Genomic DNA, 22698 nt, shown 5'->3' on the forward strand with positions numbered 1-22698 from the left:
TGTCCACTATATCACGAATTTCAGTGTCATTGGCAAACTTACTACCCATGCCTCCTGTATTCTTCATAGATCATAGAAGATCACAGAATCCCTGCGGTGTGGAAATAGGCTTTTCGGCCCAACAAGTCCACACCAACCTTCAGAGAATCTTACCCAGTCCCATCTCCCTATAACCCACCTAATCTGCACATCCCTAAACACTATAGGCAATTTAGCATGGCCAATCCAACTAACCTGCACATCTTTAGACTATGGAAGGAACCCAGTGCACCCCGAGGAAACCCATGCAGACACAGGGAGAATGTGGAAACTCTACTCAAGCAGTCACCCAAGGGTGGCTTTGAACCCGGGTTCCTGGTGCTGTGAGGCAGCAATGCAAAGCACTGATCCACTGTGCTACCGAAATCCAAATCATTTATGTAAATGATGAACAACAGTGCACACAACACTGATCCTTGTGGCACACCACTGGTCACAGGCCTCTGATCTGAAATACAACCCTTTACCCAACCCTCTGTCTCCTACCATCCAGCCAATTTTGTATCCAGTTGGCTAGCTCTCCCTGGATTCCAAGTGATCTAACGTTACTAGCTAGCCTACTGTGCAGTACCTTGCTGAAGAGCTTGTTGAAGTCCATGCAGACAAATCTACCACCCTGCCCTCTTCAAAATACTCAGTTAAATTTGTGGAACATGATTTCCCATGCAAAAAGCCATGTTGACATTCCGAATCAGTAAAAACCAAAAGAACTGCAGATGCTGTAAATCAGGAACAAAAACAAAGTTGCTGAAAAGGCTCAGCAGGTCAGGCAGCATTTGTGGAGAAGAAAACAGAGTTAAGGTTTTGGATCACCGGACCCTAAATGTTAACTGTTTTCTCCTCTACAGATGCTGCCTGGCCTGCTTAGCTTTTCCAGCAACTTTATTTTTAATGCAAATCAGTATTTGAGTTTCAAGTGTATGTTGATCCTGTCTCTCAGAATTCCTTCCAACAACTTATTCACCACTACGTGTCAGGCTCACTGATCTGTAGTTCTCTGGCTTTTCCTTGCAGCCTTTCTTAAGTAATGGCACATTCACCTTCCTGCAGTCTTCCAGCCCCTCACCAGTGGCTGTCGATGATGCAAGTATCTCTGCTATGGGCCACACAATTTCCTCATCTGGCTTCCCACGATGTCCTGGGATGCACTTGACCAGGTCTTGGGATTTAACTCTTATCAAGCTTTAGGACCTCCAGCACCACTTCTTTTGTCATGTAGACTCTATTCAAGAAATCCCTCTTTACTTTCCTGAGCTCCCTATCTTCTAGTTTTTCCCATGGTAATTACTGATGAGAAATATTCATAAAGGATCTCACCCATCTCCTGCAGTTCCACATATAGATTACCTCATTGATCTTTGAAGGACCCTATTCTTGCTTTTGTTACTTGTTGCCCTTTTTGACTTGTAGAATCTCTTCGATTCTCCTTTACATTACCTGCCACAGCTAACTTACATCCCCTTTTTGCCTTCTTGATTTCCCTTCTAAATGTAATCCTGCACCCTTATATTCCCGAAGGGATTCACTTGATTCCAGCTGCCTGCACCTAACATATGCCTCCTTTTCCTTGTCCAGTGCTTCAACATGTCTTGTTATCCAGTGTTCCCTACTCCTGCCAGCCTCATTCTTCACTCTAACAGGAACATTAAACTCTCATTTTCTCTCCATTGAAAGCCTCACAATTGCCATATGTCCCTTTGGTTTTTATCTTATTTTTAATTCTGCTCAAATTGTTTTGCCCGATGGCTTGTATTCTGTGCCAATCACTTTTCTCACTTCCAATTCTGTGCCCTTTGTTTGTCCTTCCACTGTCTCCTTGTGTAGCTCCCTATCCCTCTGTGATTTTAGTTTAATACTTTCAATCACACCAGCAAATACTGCCTCTAGGACATCAGTCCCAGAGGAAATAGCTGGGGCCTGAACAGATATCTTTGCAGCATCCTTGAACACGGGTGAGGTCCCGGAGAACTGGAGAATCGCTAATGTTATCTTCTTGTTTAAGAAGGGTAGAAAGGCTAATCCAGGTAATTCTAGACCAGTGAGCCTGACACCAGTGGTGGAGGAGCTGCTGGAGAAGATACTGAAGGATAGGATCTATTTACATTTGGAAGGAAATGGTTTTATTAGTGATAGGCAGCATGGTTTTGTGCAGGGAAGGTCATGTCTTACCTACTTGATAGAATTCTTTGAAGAAGTGACAAGGTTGATCGATGAGGGAAGGGCTGTAGGTGCCAAATACATAGCCTTCAGTAATGAATTTGATAAGGTTCCCCATGGTAGGCTGATGGAGAAAGTGAAGTTGCATGGGGTCCAGGGTGTACAAGCTAGATGAATAGAAAACTGGCTGGGTAACAGGAGACAGAAGGTTGTAGTGGAAGGGATTTTCTGAAAATGGAGAACTATGACCAGTGGTGTTCCACAGGGATCCATGTTGGGACCACTGTCATTTATGATATACATAAGTGATCTGGAGGAAGGTATAGATGGTCTGATTAGCAAGTTTGACAGTAAGATTGGTGGAGTAGCAGATAGTGAAGGGGACTGTCAGAGAATGCAGCAGAATATAGATAGATTGGAGAGTTAGGCAGATAAATGGCAGATGGAGTTCAATCCAGGCAAATGCAAGGTGATGCATTTTGGAAGATTTGATTCACGAGCGAACTATACGGTAAATGGAAAAGCCCTGGGAAAATTGATGCAGAGAGATCTGGATGTTCAGGTCCATTGTACCCTGAAGGTGACAACGCAGGTCAATAGACTGGTCAAGGCGGCATATGGTATGCTTTCATCCATCGGATGGGATATTGAGTACAAAAATTGACAGGTCATGTTACAGTTGTATAGGTCTTTGGTTCAACCACATTTAGAATACCACGTACAGTTCTGGTCGCTACACTATCAAAAGGATGTGGATGCTTTGGAGAGGGTGCACAGGAGGTTCACCAGGATGTTGCCTGGTATGGATGTTGCTAGCTATAAAGAGAGGTTGGGTAGATTAGAGATAATGGGAACTGCAGATGCTGGAGAATCCAAGATAACAAAGTGTGGAGCTGGATGAACACAGCAGGCCAAGCAGCACCTCAGGAGCACAAAAGCTGATGTTTCGGGCCTAGACCGAGTCCTAGACCAGTTTCGGGTCTCGGCCCGAAATGTCAGCTTTTGTGTTCCTGAGATGCTGCTTGGCCTGCTGTGTTCATCCAGCTCCACACTTTGTTATCTTGAGTAGATTAGGGCTATTTACATTAGAAAGGCAGAGGGTGAGGAGGGACCTGATTGAGGTCTACAAAATCATGAGAGGCATAGACAGGATGGATAGCAAGAAACTTTTTCCCAGAGTTGGGGACTTAGTTACTAGGGGTCACGATTTCAAAGTGAGAGGGGAAATGTTTAAGGGAGATATGCGTGGAAAGTTCTTAACGCAGAGGGTGGTGGGTGCCTGGAGCGCATTGCCAGTGGATGTGGTAGAGGCAGGCACGATAGCATCATTTAAGATGTATCTAGACAGACACATGAATGGGCAGGGAGCAGAGGGATACAGATCCTTGGAAAATAGGTGACCGGTTTAGATAGAGGATCTGGATCGGCATAGGCTTGGAGGGCTGTAATTTTCTTTGTTCTTTGTCCTATTCTGTCCAGCTTGTACCAGTCCCATTTTCCCTCAACCAGTCCCAATGTCCCAGGAGTCTTAAACCCTGCCCCTCTCTCCAGCCGCATTCATGTGATATAACCTGCCCAACAGGTCTCGACTCTGACCAACAGGTGCCTCTCGTAGCAATTCTGAGTTAAATACTCTTAAGGGTCCTATTTTTTAAATTGCATCCTAACTCCTCATATACAGCTTTTAGGACCTCATCCAATTTCTTACCCTATGTTGGTACGAATGCATACCATGGCCACTAGCTGTTCAACTCCCATGCCCTGCAGAATGCTCTGTAGCTGCTCTGAGATGCCCTTGACTTTAGTAGCCAGGAATATGCCATCGTAGTGTCTAATTTATGACCACAGAAACTTCTACTTATTTTCCTTCAACTGTATCCCATATTACTTCACTGTCCACATTTATTCCTACTCTCTTGTGCAGCAAATTCATATTCGCAGAATTTGGCTATTGCTAATTTCCAATGACAGGCCGTTTCCTCCTAAAGTATCCAAAGCGGTATCTCTGTTTTGCGGGAAAATGGCCAAAGAGTGTTCCCGCACTGCCCCTAACTCTGCATGGTGGTCACACATTCCCTTTCTGCTTGTGCTGTGACCACCTCTCTATCTATGCTATACATTATTCTCTCAGCTTCATGCATGCTGCACAGTGTCTCCACCCACCACTCCAACTCCAAAACCTATACTTCCAGGAGCTGCAGCTGGAGACACCTCCAGCAAACTCTTGTCTTAATCATAGTTTTAAGAGTCATAGCACCTTTGTAATGCTCCTTGTGTTTGTGGATAATACAGTTGACTTCAATTATGTATTCCTAAACTGCTGATGATTTCCTGAAAAAATCTTAGACATTAAGTTAGAACTCTTATCAGATTGTACCTCAGTCTCATGTCCAGAATAAGCAAAAAAAGCTGTGTTAACTTTTTCATTACTATCCTAGCTGTAATCACACTCAAAGACAGGAGTATTAAATTATCATGTGCATAATTGTGACGATATATTGATGGCCTGTTTTTGATTCTGATAATTTCCTACATAATTCACTTATATTCAACAAAATGGCTCTTCAAAATCTGGTGTAGGTCTGAAAAGGTGCTGATCTGATTACGTCAAGATTTTACTATCCCTGGCATGAATGACATTTTACAAATTTACACTATATCGTTATGAAGTCCTGACCATGTGAAATACAGATTTATCGATGACTGTGATTTCTGTATTCCTATATGTCCTGCCAGAGGAACCTCGTGTTACTCTCAAATCTCCTGCTGATATCTGGGTGGTACCAGTATTGATGAACAGCCAGGTCTGCATCTTTGTGAAGATGTCTCTGGTTCCTCTCCGTTCATATGCACTGGAACCCCTTCAGCCTCATCACTGTCTATCTGTGTTAACCTACTTAAATCTGGATCTGCTTCCTGAACGTCAATTAATGAAGACATGCCAAACACTAATTTTGAATAATTCTCATTCTAAAAAAAGTTTGCTACCCTGATGCCTTTTGTGGTATTACTGTGAACCTCCTAACGAAGGACTTTGTTTTGCCATTGCCCTGGTCACTACACATGATAGAAAAATACCCAGAACCTGTTCAGACAACTGTTCCATCTATTTAGCCTCAACAAGCCTTTCCATGATTATGGGTGAATCTGTAACTTTCACTCCTACCAAATAATTCCCCAACAGTAAATCAACTCCACCCACTAGCTAATTTCCTAACTACCCCGACTACCATTAGCCCAGATAACATGACACACCCCAATTGATCCTGGAGTAGACTCTCCACCTACCCCATTTAACAACATGATGCAATTAAACGAACTATCTCAAGGGAAACTAAATCTTTCCCAAGCAAGATAGTTTGAATACATCTTATATCCCTTGGTATAGTTATGGGCTTGGAAGATTCCTTTGAAGAGAATGTGATTATCTTTCTTTTTGATAAAAAACCCTTCATGTCTCATCTATATTATGCACTTCTTCTGTACTCAGAGACTGTCAACCCATGGTCCCTTAGTTATAGTTAAAGCTACAATTTGATCTGTGTCGTTTTTCTCCTGAATTCCTTCATGGACTCGTTCTTTCAAATTCCAATGAGTCTCATGGATTTCTATTTCAATTTCTAGCATTTCAAACCAATGTGTGCCACCTTGTTACAATGGCTTGGCTTCCAATTCTCACCACTTTCCCTTCTGATTCGGTAAGGAGACCTTGGGTCATTTCCAGCTATCTTTTCCTTACTTTTGCAACTTGCCTTCCATTCAGGCTCCCATTTCTATCCCTCTTGAATTTATGATGGCGATGATTTAGTTTTATAGGCTAGTTAATAATTGCCAGCTATTATTGTTGTCTGCCTAAGATACCAAGGTGTAGAGCTGAATGAATACTGCAGGTCAAGCAGCATCAGAGGAGCAGGAAGACTGGCGTTTCGAGCCTAGACACTTCTGTCTAGCAGTCTGTCTACAGTCACAACCTTTCAGTCCTTAACATGAGTTCTTATTATGGAAGGGAGTGAATTTTAAAATTCATCTAAGGAAATTGGCTTTCTAAGAGTTCCATATATGTTTTCTCCTTCAAATGCTGTTATGTACCTGTCAAAATTACTTTGCTTCGCCTTTTTGAATCTAACATAGGCTTGCCTAGACTGCTTTAAATTCTGGAATTTTTGCCTGTATGCCTAAGGCTCTAATTACTGCAGCTAGTCTGGTTTTCTTCACTATCTCATCATCCTGAGAAAGCTCCTCCAACAGTGAAGCATGCATTTCCTGAGCTTCACCTGTCAACTTACCCTATGTGAGCAGTGTCCAATGTTTTCACAAATCATTTGTCCAAACATTTTCTCAAATGACATGAAGGATTTCTCCAAATCATTTTCAGCAAAATTTGACAGGGCTGTGCACACAAACATTTCCTTCATGGATTTCAAATTATGACTTATATTCTTCTGTCCAGATCTTGAATCAGCAGCTGACATCTCCTGTTTTAACTACGTCATTTTCAGCTTATAGTTATATTCTCTTCTTTTTCCTTTTGTGCTTCTAATCTTCTCCATTCTATTTTCCGTTTTCTTTAATTCCATCCTTCCCCCCATCTCCTTTTGCCCTTTTCTTATTTTTCCTGCCATCTCTAGTTCCTCCATTCTCTCCTCATTCTTCAACTGTATCAACTGTACCCAAATATCATTTGATTCTGACAGTTCACTCCCTGAAATACTCTGGTTGTTTTTGTATTTCCTCTAACCAAGTACTGTGCCAGTGCCTCACCTGTCTCTGCCTTTGTGGTTCTTTTAGGCATGCTACTTCTGGTTTACCGACAGATGATCAATCGTGGTTTTGAAATTTTCTTAAGACTGTCAGTGAAACTTCTGCCAGCTGCAAGAACTCCTGTGCTGTTTCCAGTACTGCGCAGAACCCTGATTTTTTGCTCACCTGCATGACTTACAAAAGCACGCCCAAATTCTTGTTGCCTCTTTTTTCCAATTCAATCCAAATCCCAGACAATACGCTTCAAAAGTTATGGTCCACTGGGGACATGCATCACAAATCAAGCCCCACTATTCCTGGAGACGTATCAATATTTTCCAAGTGTGCATATTGTCCTGTTTACCTAACTTTCAGATAAATGTTGACAGAAAGCATGGACCAAGTTTCTGTACTAAGCTAAAATTATTATTTACTATAAGTAATTGGGCTAAAGCCACAAATAGACAAATGTAAAAAATTGGCTTATAATATTGTTAACCAAGTTTCTAATCCCTTTATGCATAAACATACAAAGATAAACATAAGGAAAATAGATTGCAAGAAGAGACGGAAAAATTAGAATGTCAGTTCAGTAATCTTTGCTTCCCAATTTCAATGTTGAGATGTTCTTTCTTTGTCCATCAGTTGCCTTTTCTGGAAACTTCCATGGGTTTATGAGAAGTATAGAATGACTAATCCACTTAGAAGATGTCTCTGAATTATCACTTCAAAAGTTACATCTCACAACTACTGCTGCAAGAAAGGTAGCTAGCTGATTTTCTTCAAGCTTAAACCGAGTTTTTTTTTACTGTGGAGAGCCAGCAGCTTTTGCCTGGGAGAACAACTATGCACACATTTGTGTCTTTTCTTTCTTCCTCTGTATGAGTTTTCAGTTCTAACCTGCTCAGTTAGCTGAGAATCAGTCAGTTTAATTTGTAAATAGCTCCTCTGTTCCTGATCATCTGCACATTGCAGGAATCCAGAGTCAAAAAATAAGAGTTTACAATAGATATCAGATTACTTGCTGTGAAATTATATCACAATCCTGGTATCCCTGCTTTTAAAGTAATCCTTTCTGACTACAATCTACAATTTTTCACGAAACAAATCTAAAAAGACATAGTTTTTACAATATATGGTTCCATGCATTGATTGCCTATTTTCTTAAATTTGGCACATAGTGACCATGCCTAGTTGGCTTCCAATGGGTCATCTTTTTTTAAACTCTGTCTGTAAATTATATTAGAATCTTCAATCCCTCTTTAGGGCCGTGGTCTGTTACAGCTGGTTCTGAAAATATTCTGTCCAATTTTACTAATCTCTGGTAAAAATAAAGCTAAACCCATAGTTTGCCTCACCTTGTTTACAGAAGTGACTCCAATCCACATCTCCACCTAATTCTTCCACTTCTTTCATTCTTCTGTGATTTGTAATTTGTGATCCGGCAGGGTAAGCCATTGTACTTTGTAAAAAAAAACCAAGAAACTTTGCTTCTGCCAGAAGCAGAGTTTACCTTCTGTTTTCTTTATCTTCGTAACTGAAGAGAACGAGGCTAATTGCAACCATATGTCACACACTAGTATCCATACATTGCATCAGCTAGCAAAGTACATCCAGAGACTTACACAGGTTTTATTGCAAATCTCCAGCATAGAATAAACATCAGTTTCTACCTTTCACATCTGGACCTTTCCCTGGAGTTAACTGCTATTTTTAAAATTTGTTTTATTTTAATAATCCAGTACCAATTAAATAAAACATCTGATCACCCAGTTACAAACATTACCCATCAGCCGTAGTGGAACCGTTTAAGAAAAAGTAAGAGGGAACAAGGGAGCGAACTATTGTTCGTGTAGTAGATAATGTACTCTAACCCTACGCTACCCGTCTCTCTCTAATAACTTCAAGGCTACTGTTGGGTGCTATATGGTCCCTCTCTAAGGACACCCAAGCATGATCATGAGCCCAGAAAAGCGACAAGTAATCAGAAGTTGCAGAAAATTTGCCACTTTGTCCTTGGTAGGCAGTGTTTGTAATTATGTATTTAGATGTCTGGCTAAGTTAGCAGCGGGTTATTTAAGAGGTCCTTTTTTAAATTTTGAAACTCACCACCAATTAAACAAAATACTATTACAGATCAGACCAAACCCCTTCAAAATATATTCAGGAGATAATCTAGACCCGAAATTTTTCTTCTTTCAAAGGTAAGTGTCTGCTTTGCTTTCTGTATGCCATTCGGTTGACCAATCTACCAGATTTGAAACCAAACTCATGCTGTTTATGCTATAATTAAAATACAATGAAAGAAAGAAGAAATTGGAGTAACTTAAGTCTATCAGAAAACTTAACGGAATAGTGGATTATTAAACTACTAAGCAGTAACTGTTACAATACATAGTTTCCCATAAAAACGTCCCTGGAAAAGGCAAATTCAGCAAAATAGGTTGTCTCACAGACAATTCTCCAGCCCAGGAGGAAAAATAATCAAGAGAAAACCCTGAAAGAGAGTAGCAGGGAGCTGTACTGCATCTTTCAAATCCAGGTTCAAGACCTCAGCAACTGCTACTGAAAAACCAAAACTAAAACTAAAAATCCTGGTTCCATGGGAGCTTTACCCTAGACATTCATGCTGCTTCTATTGTTCCAACTTCAAACAAAGGGTCTCACAAGCTGTTTACTTCATTGGATTCAAATAGACAGCTCATCGCCTCTGTCTTAAAACCTCTTTTCAATGAAAAATGACCAAATACACTCTTGAAACCACAATATCACAGTAGCCAGTTGACAAATAAAGCAAGCACTGCTTATAATAACAAATTACAAATGAAAGAAGAAAAGGGAGGGGACGGAATCAAAATAGAGTTGAACAGGGAGACAATGCACTCCAGCTGCATGGTGTCCACCTCTCAGATTTCAGTACTTAAATAAAACATCCTTGAGAAATCAACCTCTTCAAAAATCAACTCTGGAGCTGATTTGATGGTGACTTACAGTGACCTGATTGTTACTTTGACAGGTGCCACTACGCTACCATTTAGTAAAAGACAGACAAAAGCACAGTTAGGAGTAGAGTTTGGAGCTAATTGAAGGAGCAGGCAACACTGCTCACTGAAACAAAGGATATGGCAGAGGTACAAAATGAACAATTTGCTTCTGCCTTTACCAAGCCAGATGATGGTGACAATGGTCTAGTTGAAAACTGAGCAGTACAGTGATAAACAAAGAAGAGGTGCTGTTAAGGTTGGCAGCACTCTAGGTAGAGAAATTGCTAGACCCAGATGGGATGCATCCTAGATTGCTGAAAGAATTAAGGCAGCAAATCACAGAGTCATTGATAGAAGATTTTCAGGCCTCTCTGAACACAGGATTAGTCCCAGGGACTGGAGGATTGCAGATGTAATACTGTTATTGAAGAAAGGGACAACAGATAACCCAGGAAATTTAGACCTGTCAGCTTGACATCAGTAGTGGGCCATAATATGGGATAAAGTAAATATACACTTAGAGAGAAAAATAAATTAACAGCAGACAGTCAACATGGCTTTGTCAAGGGCAGGTCATGTCTGACAAATTTAATTGCGCTCTTTGATGAGGTGACAGGGCAGTGTTGTGTATTTGTACTTTCAGAAAGCATATGGCAGGTTGGTTAACAAATTAGAAATGTTTGGATTGATGGGCCCTTGGCAGCACGGGTTAGAGGTTGTCCAAAAGGCAGGAAACAGAGGGTAACTATAGATGGGCATTTCTCAGGTTAGAAACAAGTTGAAAATAGAGATGCTGCTTGGCCTGCTGTGTTCATCCAGCCTCACATTTTATTATCTTGGAATTCTCCAGCATCTGCAGTTCCCATTATCTTTGAAAATAGAGTTTGCCAGTTATCAGTGTTGGGATCCTTGCTTTTTCTGATTTATATAAATATTTGGAAATGGATGTTGAGGGAAAGTTTCTAAATTAGCAGATGATACTAAGATAGGAAAAATTGTGAATTATGAGAATGATGCTGAGTGACTTCAGAAGGACTTTGACAAGTTGGCCAATCAGGCAAACATCTGGTAGATGAAATTCAATGCAGACAAATGTGAGGTCATGCATTTTGGTAGAAGAAAAATGGAGAAATAATACAGGCTCAGTGGTACAACTTTGAGGGAGAGGACAGGAGGAGAGGGAATTCGAGGTTCATGTACATGATTTTCTGAAGGTGGCCAGGCAAGTTGAAACTGTTGTTAAGAAAGCTTATAAGATTCTTGGGTTTATAAATAGAGGCATAGGGTATAAAACAAGGAAGTGAAGCTACACCTGTACAAATCATTGGTCAGACTGCAATTGGAGTACTGTGTTCGGCATTGGGCAGGTTATTTAAGGAAGGATGTTAAAACCCTGGAGAGAGTTCAAAGGAGATTTATTGAGTGATACCATAAATGAAGAATTTTAGATACAAGGAAAGATTAGAGAGAGAGATAGTGGGAATTGCCGATGCTGGAGAATCTGAGATAACAAGGTGTCGAGCTAGATGAACACAGTAGGCCAAGCAGCAGAGGAGCAGCAGAGCTGCAGTTTCAGAAATGGGAGAGGGGAAGGTGGTTCTGAAAAAATAGAGAGAGAGGGGGAGGCAGATTGAAGATAGATAATCTGACGCCACTACTAAAGATATTTTCCCCTCCACACCCTTATCTGCTTTCCGGAGGGCCCACCATCTCCATGACTTCCTTGACCGCTCCACACTCTACACCAGCCCTACCACCCCCAGCACTTTTCCCTGCAACCACAGGAAGTGCTACACCTGCCCCCTCACCCCTATCCCAGGCCCCAAGGAGACCTTCCACATCAAGCAGATATTCACCTGCACATCTATTAATGTGATATACTGTATGCACTGTCCATGAGGTGGCCTCCTCAACATCAGGGAAAGCAAGCGAGGCTTGGACACTGCTTTGTGGAACACTCTTATGCTTGGTTTGCATTCAACAATTGCACCTGCCAGTTGTGAATCATTTCAACTCTCCCTCCCAGTCCTTGGATGACATGTCCATCCTGGGCCTCCTGCAGTGCCATGACGATGCCACCCAAAGGTTGCAGGAACAGCATCTCATATTCCGCTTGGGATCCCTGCAGCCCAATGGTATCAGTGTGGACTTCACAAGCTTCAGAATCTCCCCTCCCCTGACCACATCCCAAAACCAGCCCAACTTGTTCCCGCCTCCCTAGCCTGTGCATCCTTCCTCCCACCTATCAATTTTTCCCACCTCAAGTCCCACCCCCACCTTCTACCTACCAGCCTCATCCTGCCTCCTTGACTTAAATAAAATCTATCTTTCCTGGACTGACTTATCTCCACCCAAACTCCCCACCTACACTCACTTTTACTGGCTCCAACCCTGCCTCCTTGACCTGTCTGTCTCCTCTCCACCTATCCGCTCCTTTATCCATCTTCCATCTGCCTCCCTCCTCCATTTATTTCAGAATCCCCCTTCCCTCCCCCATTTCTGAAGAAGGGTACAGAACCGAAACGTCAGCTTTCCTGATCCTCTGATGCTGCTTGGCCTGCTGTGTTCATCTAGCTCCACATCTTGTCATCTAAGATTCAAGAGATTTAACATTTTCTCCTTGGAGCAGAGAAGATTAGGAGGTGACCTTACTCATGTGTTCAAAATTATGAAAAAATTTGACAGGGTAATGAATATTTCCCCAGGTTGGTCTGTCAGTAACTAGGGGGTCATTACGTCAAGATTGTCAACAAGAGAGCTAGGGGTGAGATAAGGTAAAACTTTTTTTCTCAAAGTAGTTAGGATTTGGAATCCACTGCCTGGGAGAGTGGTGGAGGCAGATTCCATAAGACGTTTCAAAGAGAGCTGGATATATATTTAAGAAAGATGAAGTTAGGGGGCTTTGCAATGAATGGCAACATTCTATTAGCTTTCCTAATTACTGGCTATGTCTTCATATTTGACTTTTGCAATTCATGGATTAGGATACCCATATTCCATTGTATCTCTATGACCTCTTCCCATTTAGAATATTTGCTTCTTTTTCATTCTTCCTGCTAAAATGGACAATTTAATATTTTTTCCACATTAAATTCCATTTGCTAGATCTTGCCCACCACCATCAGCAAGTTCTCCTTCAAATCATTCACCATCCTTACTTGTCATTCCTTCACTGTCACTGGGTCAAAATCCTGGAAAGCCCTCCATAAGAGTCACACACACCGTCCATAAGAGTATTCTGCATCCACCTGCACCAAATGAACTGTAGTGGTTCAAGAAGGCAGCTCACCATCAACTTCTCAAGGGCGAACCACCAGTGGACAATAAATGCTGGCCCAGAGAGTGATGCCCTCATTCCATGAATAAATAAAATCTATCTTAAAATATGCACACTCAGTTCCTTCTGATCCTCGATGCTTCCCAGGGTCCTGTTATTCATTACGCAGAGAATGATGCATGCATGAAATGAGCTGCCAGAGGAAGTGGTGAAGTCGTAAAATCACAACATTTAAAAGACATTTGGATGGGTATATGAATAGGAAGGGTTTAAGAGGGGCATGGCCCAAATGCTGGCAAATGGGTAGATTAATTTAAGATAACTCATCGGCATGGATGAGTTGGACTGAAGGGTCTATTTCTTTCGTTGACTTTGTGACTGTATATATTTCTTTGCTTTCATTGTATTGTCCAAGTTCATCACCTCACATTTACCCAAATGAATTCCATTTACCTCTGATCAGCCTGAATATTTCTTTTTGTAATACTCAGTTGGCTGGACAGCTGGGTGACATGGAGTAATACCAATAGCATGAATTCAATTCCTACACCAGCTGAGGTAACTATGATGACTATCCTCTCAACTTCATTCTTCACTTGAGGTGTGATGTTTCTCAGGTTAAACCATCATCAGTTGTCTCTCTCTCTCGCTCATGAGGGAGCAGCCCTCTGGGAGGAAGATGACTTTATCTGTACTCATGTAGTCTAAGGCTGTCCTCATCACTATTTACCATTTAAACAATTGTTTGTGCCATCTACAAACTTACTGATCAAGCCTCTTTAAAGTCTAAACCAATACTATAATCCACAAGCAGCAAGGGCCTGAACACTGACCCCTGTGGCACTGCACTAAACATAGAATTCTAGTTGGAAACACAGTCAAACATCATTCTCTGCTTCCTACCACTCAGCCAACTTAGGATGTAATTTGCCAAATTACCTTGGATCCCCTGGGTTTTTTTCGTCTGTCCCCATCTGGAACCTGATTGAAAGCCTTGCTGAAGACTATGTAGAGTACATCAAAAGCATTGCCCTCGTCCACATACCTCTTCAAAAAATTCAATCAAGTTGGCCGGATAACACTTCCCATCAACGAAACCATGTTGACTCTTCGATTTCATCCCTACCTTTCCAAATGCAGATTAATGCTCTGCCTTGGAATTGAGTCCAATAATTTCCCATCATTGAGGTCAGACTGATTGGGCCGCAGTTTCCTGATTCATCCCTTGCTTCCTTCTTGAATCGCAGTGCCACATTAGCTATTCTCCAGTCCTCTCGTGCCTCTCCTGTGGCCTGAAAGGAATTGAAAAATTATCGTCAGCTCCCCTGCTATTTCCTTCCTTACCTCACTCAATAACCTTGAATACATTTAGAAGAAAGCAATGGTACAGTAATTTCAAATGGAAACAGGCACATTTGCTGTTGCCAGGGTCACATTTTACAAAGTTGATATTTTAATTTTCCCTAGATCTTCTCCTGCCTGTCAAGCAGAGAAAGGCAAGTTATATAAACCCCTTTAATTTCTATAAACGGAATGTAACAATCCAACAGAATGTTTTCTGGGTCTAGTTATGATAAAATACTAATGGGATGTCATAGAGTCAGAGAGTGATACAGATATACAGATGGAAACAGACCCTTCGGTCCAACATGTCAATGCCAACCAGATAGCACAGTACAGGCCCATCAACCCACGATGTTGTGCCAAACTTCTGCCATAATCCTAAGGTCTATCTAACCTCCACCCCTACCTTTATACTATCATCCATATGTCTATACAATAGCCACTTAAATGCCCCTAATGAAGCCAAACCCACTACCCTCTCCGGCAATGCATTCCACGCCCCTAACACTCTCTGAGTAAAGAACCTACCTCTGACATCTCCCCTATATCTAGTCAACTCATTTTAAAACTATGCCCCCTCATAATATCTACCTCCACCTTAGGAAAAAAATCTCTGGCTGTCCACTCTATCTATACCTCTTATCATTTTGTACACTTCTATCAAGTCAGCTTTCATCCTTCATTGTTCTAAAGAGAAAAGCCCTAGCTCTCTCTCTCACTTTCCTCATAAGACCTTCCCTCCATTGAGGGCAACATCCTAGTAAATCCCCTCTGCACTTTTTCCAACACTTCCACATCTTTCCTGTAATGAGGAAACCAGTACTGGACACAATACTCCAGATGTGGCTGAACCAGGCTTTTATGCAGCTGAAGCATAGCTTCACGGCTCTTGAAGTCAATCCCTCTATTAATGAAAGCTAACACACCATACGCTTTAACAACTCTATCCACCTGGCTGGCAGCTTTCAGGGAACTGTGGACATGAACCCCAAGATCCCTCTGCTCCTTCACACTACCAAGAATCTTTCTGTTAACCCTGTATTCTGCTTTCAAGTTTGTCCTTCCAAAATGAATCACCTCACACTTTTCAGGGTTAAACTCCATCTGCCACTTCTCAGCCCAGCTCTGCATGCTATCAACGTCCCTTTGTTACCTAAAACAGCCCTCCGCACTGTCCACAACGCAACCCACCTTCATATTGTCCGCGAACATGCTAATCCACCCTTCCACTCCTTCATCCAAATCAATTACAAAAATTCTATATATTCTAAATAAATCTAGCCCCATTTGCCAGCATTTGGCCCATATCCCTCTAAACCCTTCCTATTCTTATACCCATCTAGGTGTCTTTTGAATGTTGCAAAAGCCCACATCACTTCTTCTGGCAGCTGATTTCCTACAATCACAACACTTTGCATGAAAAATTTGCCCCCAAGGTCCCAAATAAGTCTTTCCTCTTTCACCTTAAAAACTTATGCCTTCTAGTTTTAGACTTCCCCATCCCAGGGGAAAAGCCTTGTTTGTTTATCCTATCCATGCACCTCATGATTTTATAAGCCTCTATAACGTCACCCGTCAGCCTTTGAGTCTCCAGGGAAAATATACCCAGCCTATTCAGCCTCTCCTTATAGCTTATACCCTCCAACGCTGATAACATCCTTCTAAATATTTTCTGAACCCTTTCAAGTTTCACAACATCCTTCCTATATGAGGGAAACAGAACTGCATGCAGTATTGCCAGAGTGGCCTAACCAACATCCAGTATAGCTGCAACATGGCCTCCCAACTCTTAATCTCAATGCACCGACCAATAAAAACAAGCATACAAAGCACCACTTTCACTATCCTATCTACCTGCGACTCCACTTTCAAGAAACAATGAACCAGCTCTCCAAGGTCTCTTTGTTCAGCAACTCTCCCCAAGACGTTACCATTAAGTGTATAAATCCTGCCCTGATTTGTCTTTCCAAACTGCAGCACCTCCCATTTACATATATTAAACTCCATCTGTCACTCCTCAGCCCATTGGCCCATCTGATCATCTGATGTGTAGTGATTGTAACAAGATCAGGTGGACCTTACAGAATGCAAGTTCCCTGACTGGGCTTTTAATCTGGTCCAATCAGACAGTCTTGGCTGACTGATATAAACAGGAGTGTCAGCACTTCTGTTCACTCTGATAGCTGGCTCTAAGGGAGTTTGGTTGGTATCAAGGACATGCCACATCTAAATAAAGGATGAATTAGTGACAGAACACCTGCCTTTGCTTGTAACAATCATCTTTGAGTTGGGGTAAGGATTTCTGGTATCATGCCATGACTTAGGAAGCTTGACTCATTCAATCCTGCTATGAAATACTGGCCCCAGTATGTGGAAATATTCATTTTCAAGCAAATGACATTGGGATAGATGCAAAGCAACAAGTAATTCTCCTGACAGCTTGTGGATCCATCACTTTAATGGCTATTAGGATCCTAACTTTCCCTGAGGCACCAGAATTAGTTAAGGGATAACATGGCCCCAAGCCTCTTCTAATTCTGAGATGGCGTCAGTTTTACATGGTAATTTAAGAAGCTAGGAAACTGTATCAGGATTTTTGATTACGTTAGGACAACTGGCAGAGGAGTGTGACTTTGGTTTAACCCTTAATGAGATGCTGAGAGACCATTTGATGTGCGGGATTAATGATGTAACCATATAAAAGTGCTGACCAGCTGAAACCCAACTGGACTTCAAACAAGCACTACAACTGGCTATATCATTTGAAAATGCAGCAAGTGGAACATAAGAGTTGTAGGGTATTCCAATGGAAATGGAGAATCTCACCAGTCTGACTGAGCTTGGGGAACACCACGTGAGTGAAAGCAATTGCATAACCTCACTCAGGACATAACCCTGAACAGAGGCACTCTAAGCGATACCACAAAAAAATCCCCAAAACACAGCCAAGTCTGCAGCCAAACAGTTAAAATTTTCCTTAGGATCTGGGCTAGCAAGCCCTTGTAGTTGCTACCAGTATGTGGACTTGAGACAGCTGAATAGTCTAGACCTAAATTGCATGAAAGAACTCATAGGCTTGTATCCAAGAGACTGCCCACCAAGGCAAGTCCACCTAAATCTGAATTAAAAACCAAAAGAACTGTGGATGCTGTAAATCAGGAATGAATACAAAGTTGCTGGAAAAGCTGAGGAAGGGTTACCGGACCTGAAATGTTAACTTTGTTTTCTCCTCCACAGATCTGCTGAGCTTTTCCAGCAACTTTGATTTTGTTCCACCTAAATCTGGTATTGGAACAATTAAATTGCTGAGCAACATCCAGATCAGAACCAATCAAAATAAACGTCTGGTTAAATAGTCATCCAGTGCTAATGGAGGTCAATACCAGTGTGGCCATTCCAGTGATTGCAAAACTGCCTCATCAAAATTCACTCTAGACTCTAAATCTAAAGTTTGTGCAAGGTCGTGGCTAGACTGAGAATGTATACTGGAAAATCCATGCAGATTAAGGGTACAACTTCGGTTCTGGTCTTTTATGAGAAACAGCTGGTTCAGTTACCATTGATTCCAGTAAAAAGACTCTGGCTCAAGCTTAATGGAGCAAAATTGATTGGAAAAGATTAACCTTAATTGGCTCAGCATTTTTCAAATAGAAAATGGTTGCCTGAGTGAAGTTATAATTAAATATCTGGAAGTTTCTCAGGAGGGTCTAGGGACTATCAAAGGAGACAAGGCTAACCTGCATTTGACCAGGAAGCAATTCCCCAGTTCTGCAAGGCCTGCCAAGTAACATTTGCTTACGGGCAAAAGTAGTGGCTTATAAGGGGATGGGTCTGGGTGGGATCCTTCAAGAGGCTGTGCGGACTTGTTGGGCCTAAAGGGCCTGTTTCCACACTGTAGGGAATCTAATCTAATCTCATCTCGAGGCTGAAATCAGAAGACTGGCAAGTGAAGGAATTATCAAACCATCTCAGTCTGCAGAATGGATAGCACCGGTTGTAATGATTGAGAAGCCTGATGGGACAGTTCGCTTTTGTGGGTATTTTTTAAATGGCTCACTGCTTTATGCAGCTGAATAAATACCCAATCTCTCCATAAATGACATCTAAGCAAAACTGGTGGGGGTGGATTTGCTGTCCTTCATGAAGCTCGACATGAGCCAAGTATACCGATGACTGCGATTAGATGAGGATTCCGAGATGTATACTGCAATTAATATCCAAAAGGATTTGTACCAGTATATGAGACTACCATGTGAGGTATTGTCAGCCTATTCCATTTTTCAGCGGTTATGACGGTTATCCTGGGTCACCATTTATCTGGAGAATGTGCTAATAGCAGGGATGAACAGTAAGAAGTACTTATAGGTGAGTGTATGCCTTAGAAGGGAACAATGTGTGATCCAGGCATCCCAAGTGACCTACTCGGGTTACACAATTGACAAAACCAGGTAACACCCATTGGAAGATAAAGTGAGGGCAATTAAAGGTGCTCTGTCTCCCATGTCAGTTACACGGGCTAGGTCTGGTAAATGATTATGAAAAGTTCACACATAACTCGACTTCCATTTTGGTGCCTTTGCCTCAACTCTTAAAAAGAGGTCAGCCTTGGAAATGGTTGCATAACCAAGCCATAGCCTCAAGAGAATTGAAGAAACAGTTATTTATGGCACATTATGATCCCAAGCAAGATCTGGTATCGACGTGCAATGCGCCTCTGTACGGCATCAGGACAGTATTAGCTTATATGTAGCCCAATGGACAGGAATGCCCAATAGTGTATGCATCTGGGACTTGGCCAATGCAGAGTGTAAATGTGCCCAAATAGAGAAGAAAGGTATGGTAGTCATATTTGAAGTCAGGAAGTTCCACTGATACTGAACAAATGTAAATTTGTAATAATAACAGACCACAAACCCCTTCTTGGTCCACTTAAATAGGACACGGCAGTGCCATCCTTAGCTTCAGGCCAAACTCAGCATAGGGCTTTAATACTAAAACCATCCGGGAGGCCGAATAGCAAATGTGGATGCATTGAGCTGCTTCCTGCTGGCAGATACACCAACAGTGGTACCACCACTGGAAGAGTCCCTTCTGGTCTTAAACTTTATGGACACACTTCCAGACACAGCTGACAATATCAGACTTTGGACACAGAAAGATCCGGTCCTGGAAAAACTGAAACAGCTGGTGGTGATGGGGAAAACCAAAGGACTATCACAACCAGAACTGAAATGTTTTTGAACCTGGAAAGACTAGATCACAGTAGAGTATGTCATATTATTATATGGAGCAAGAGTGATTGTCCTGAGCAAGGCCACTTCCAGATACTGACTGAATTCCACCATGGACATCCAAGGGTTTCCAGAATGAAGATGTTGGTGTAAAGTTATGTCTGGTGGCCAGGACTGAATGCAGACATAGCCACATTGTTGGGGCAGTGCCAACAAGGACAAATGTTACCTCCAGCAGCTCTCCCACATTCATGGGAGCAGTCCAGTAAACCCTGGACTCTGTTATGTGCCAGCTATGTAGGTCCTTTCATGGGCCCAATATTCTTAATCATTGTGTATGTTCACTCAAATTGGTTAAATGTGCATACAGTTCATTCATCAAACGCGGGAGGATGATAGAAAAACTGTGCGTGTCTTTTGCATTGCATGGACATCGGGAAGCATTGGTCAAAGACAATGGATCATCATTTACCAGCAGGATATTTGAGTATTTCCTAAGCTGAAATGATAGGACATCTCCATCCCATCGATCATATAATGGCCTGACAGAAAGAGCAGTCCAAAATTTGAAGGCAGGCTAAAAGAAACAGCCTACAGCTTCACTCGATATCGAATGTTCTGGTTCGTCGTGCAACTAAGAGATAGTTCCAGCAGAGTTTCTGATGGAGAGAAGACTCTGCACCAGGTTAAATGTGATTTTCCCAGACCTGGGGAATGGAGGGGTGAAACAGCAACAGGAACACCAATGCCAGACACAAGCCTCCTCTAAATAAGACAGATAGTTGATTTCAGGGGATGTAGTTTGGTGTAGGAACCTCAGGAATGGCCCTGCATAGGTAAAAGACATGGTTGACTCAAGGTCAGGTCCAAGACATATAAAGTTGGGGAGGGTGTGATGGCCCTGAAGTACATGGACCATACGAAAGCTGCAAACTTACAGACAGTGTAGGAGCAAAATGTGCCCAGCTCCTTGACTGCCTTTCTGACTGTGGGTTCTCCCTCTCTGTTACGTGTCGATGATACCTCAGAATCTGAGATGGATGCATGGATATGCTGCCTCGGTGCCTTTGTTGCCGAGCTGAAAAATTGATTTCTTTTGAGATCCTTTGGGTGAAAGAGGTGGGCTACATATACATCACTCACTGTCTATATCAGAGAGTTGGAGGAATCTGACCCAATACTAAACACCCTAAGAGAAGCTACAAAAAAAAAGACCGGCTATGTCTTTGAACTCAGAGTGGAAAGGATGCAGTCATTGTAACAAGGTCTGCCAGGTGGAGCCCCCTGACTGGGGCTGTTAATTAGCTACAATCAGGGAGCCCTGGCTGACAGAGAAGAACAGGAGGGGCAGACAAGGGAACTGTATCAGTGTCAAGGGCTCTCTATGTGTAAATAAAGGATGTCTTGGTGATGGGATACCAGCCTCTGTGGAATTATTTCACTACGTTTTGTGACAAAGTGAGGATAGCATTCCAAATCAGAGCCTTATTCTTCCCTTGTCAACTTCAGGAGCCTTTCTATACAGTTGCTCCATCTGGGATTTCTTTTTTTAAATGAGCAATGAATCAGAACACAGTCTGATGTCTCTCTGACTACTACCAATTAGTCTCACTTCGGCACTTCAATGAAATGTGCTAAAAGGCAAAGTGTCAAAAGCACTCCCACTAATTGGAACTGAGCATTCTCAGTTGAGGCTGGTGTGATGACTTTTGACCTGGAAGTAGCACAGCAAGAAAATCTTGTAATTTCTGAAGAAGGTAAGTGGAATCTGCAATTGCTTTTAAGATTGTTTGGCTTTTAAGTGTTTATATCATTATAAAGGAAACAATCGTAATTACCTTGGATACTAAGAGATAAGTAATAATAAATATACTCCCTTGCCAATCAAGAGTCTTTTGAATTCAGCCTTGGATGTATTCAATAACATGGCCTCCACTGCTTCCTAGAGAGAATTTCAAACACAAGCGATATGCTAAGAGAATAAATTCCTCCTCATCTTCATATTAATTGAAAGATCCCTCATTTTAAATCGCACCCTCCAGTTCTAGATACTTCCATAAGAGTAAACAATATTTTAGCATTAAACCTGCCAAGTTCCCTCGGGATCGTACATATTTCAATAAGATCACCTTTCATTCTTTTAAACTACAATGATTATAGGTCCAACCTGCTCAATCTTTCCTTATAAGTTAACATTCTTGTCTGAGGAATAATCCTGGTGGATTGTGTCTGGACTCCTTCTGATGCAAGTATGTTTCTCTTTAAATATGCTGACAAATTCTGTTCACAGCAAACTTGATGCAGTCTCAATAATTCCCTGCACAGTTGTAGCCAGACTTCTGCATATTAATACTCAATCTTGCAATGAAAGCTACCATTCCATTTATCTTACAAGACATGTGACAATGTGACTTGGAGGAAGTAACAACAGGAAAGAAGGTAAAAAAAATCTTGGTGGCCGACTCGCTCAAAGCAGAGTGACAGGCATAAAAGAAAGCTATATGTAGAGAATCTGAAGCTTGCAGGTGATCATCACACAGATGCAGACAGAGAGAGAAAGCAAGAAGAGATAGAAAACGGAGAATGGAGAATTCTTATGAAGTGAAGAAGCTGATTTGTCTCAGGAAGGGTTAGTTTCCCTGCTGGACAGCAAAGGACGTAGGGCTTCTTGGAGATACTATGCAAGCTGGCTAAACAGGCCTAAAATAGTGGGAATAGATCAGAGACAATAAAGAACTGGATATTTTCTCATAAGTGGCCAGACTGTGAAGTGGGGTATAATGGGCTGACAAAGGGAAAAAAATAGAAAAGTTGGAACAGGAGTAGGCCATTCAGCCCTTCAAATCTGTTCCACCATTCAACATAATCATGTTTGATTATTCACCTCAGGACATTGCTCCCATTTTCTCCCTATGCCTTTGATTCG

The 22698-nt window shown here is 41.8% G+C and overlaps 1 long non-coding RNA gene across 1 annotated transcript in view; it reads right to left on the bottom strand.

Annotated features, from left to right (window-relative positions):
- Positions 1-22698, bottom strand: part of LOC132206112 (uncharacterized) — a 344203-nt gene that overhangs the window by 45417 nt on the left and 276088 nt on the right. Inside the window, exon 2 of the long non-coding RNA XR_009442833.1 lies at positions 14324-14489. This is a non-coding gene — a long non-coding RNA (uncharacterized LOC132206112). The remainder of the gene's footprint in view (positions 1-14323; positions 14490-22698) is intronic.

This window comes from Stegostoma tigrinum, chromosome 31 (assembly GCF_030684315.1).
Source record: "Stegostoma tigrinum isolate sSteTig4 chromosome 31, sSteTig4.hap1, whole genome shotgun sequence".
Classification (NCBI taxonomy): domain Eukaryota; kingdom Metazoa; phylum Chordata; class Chondrichthyes; order Orectolobiformes; family Stegostomatidae; genus Stegostoma; species Stegostoma tigrinum.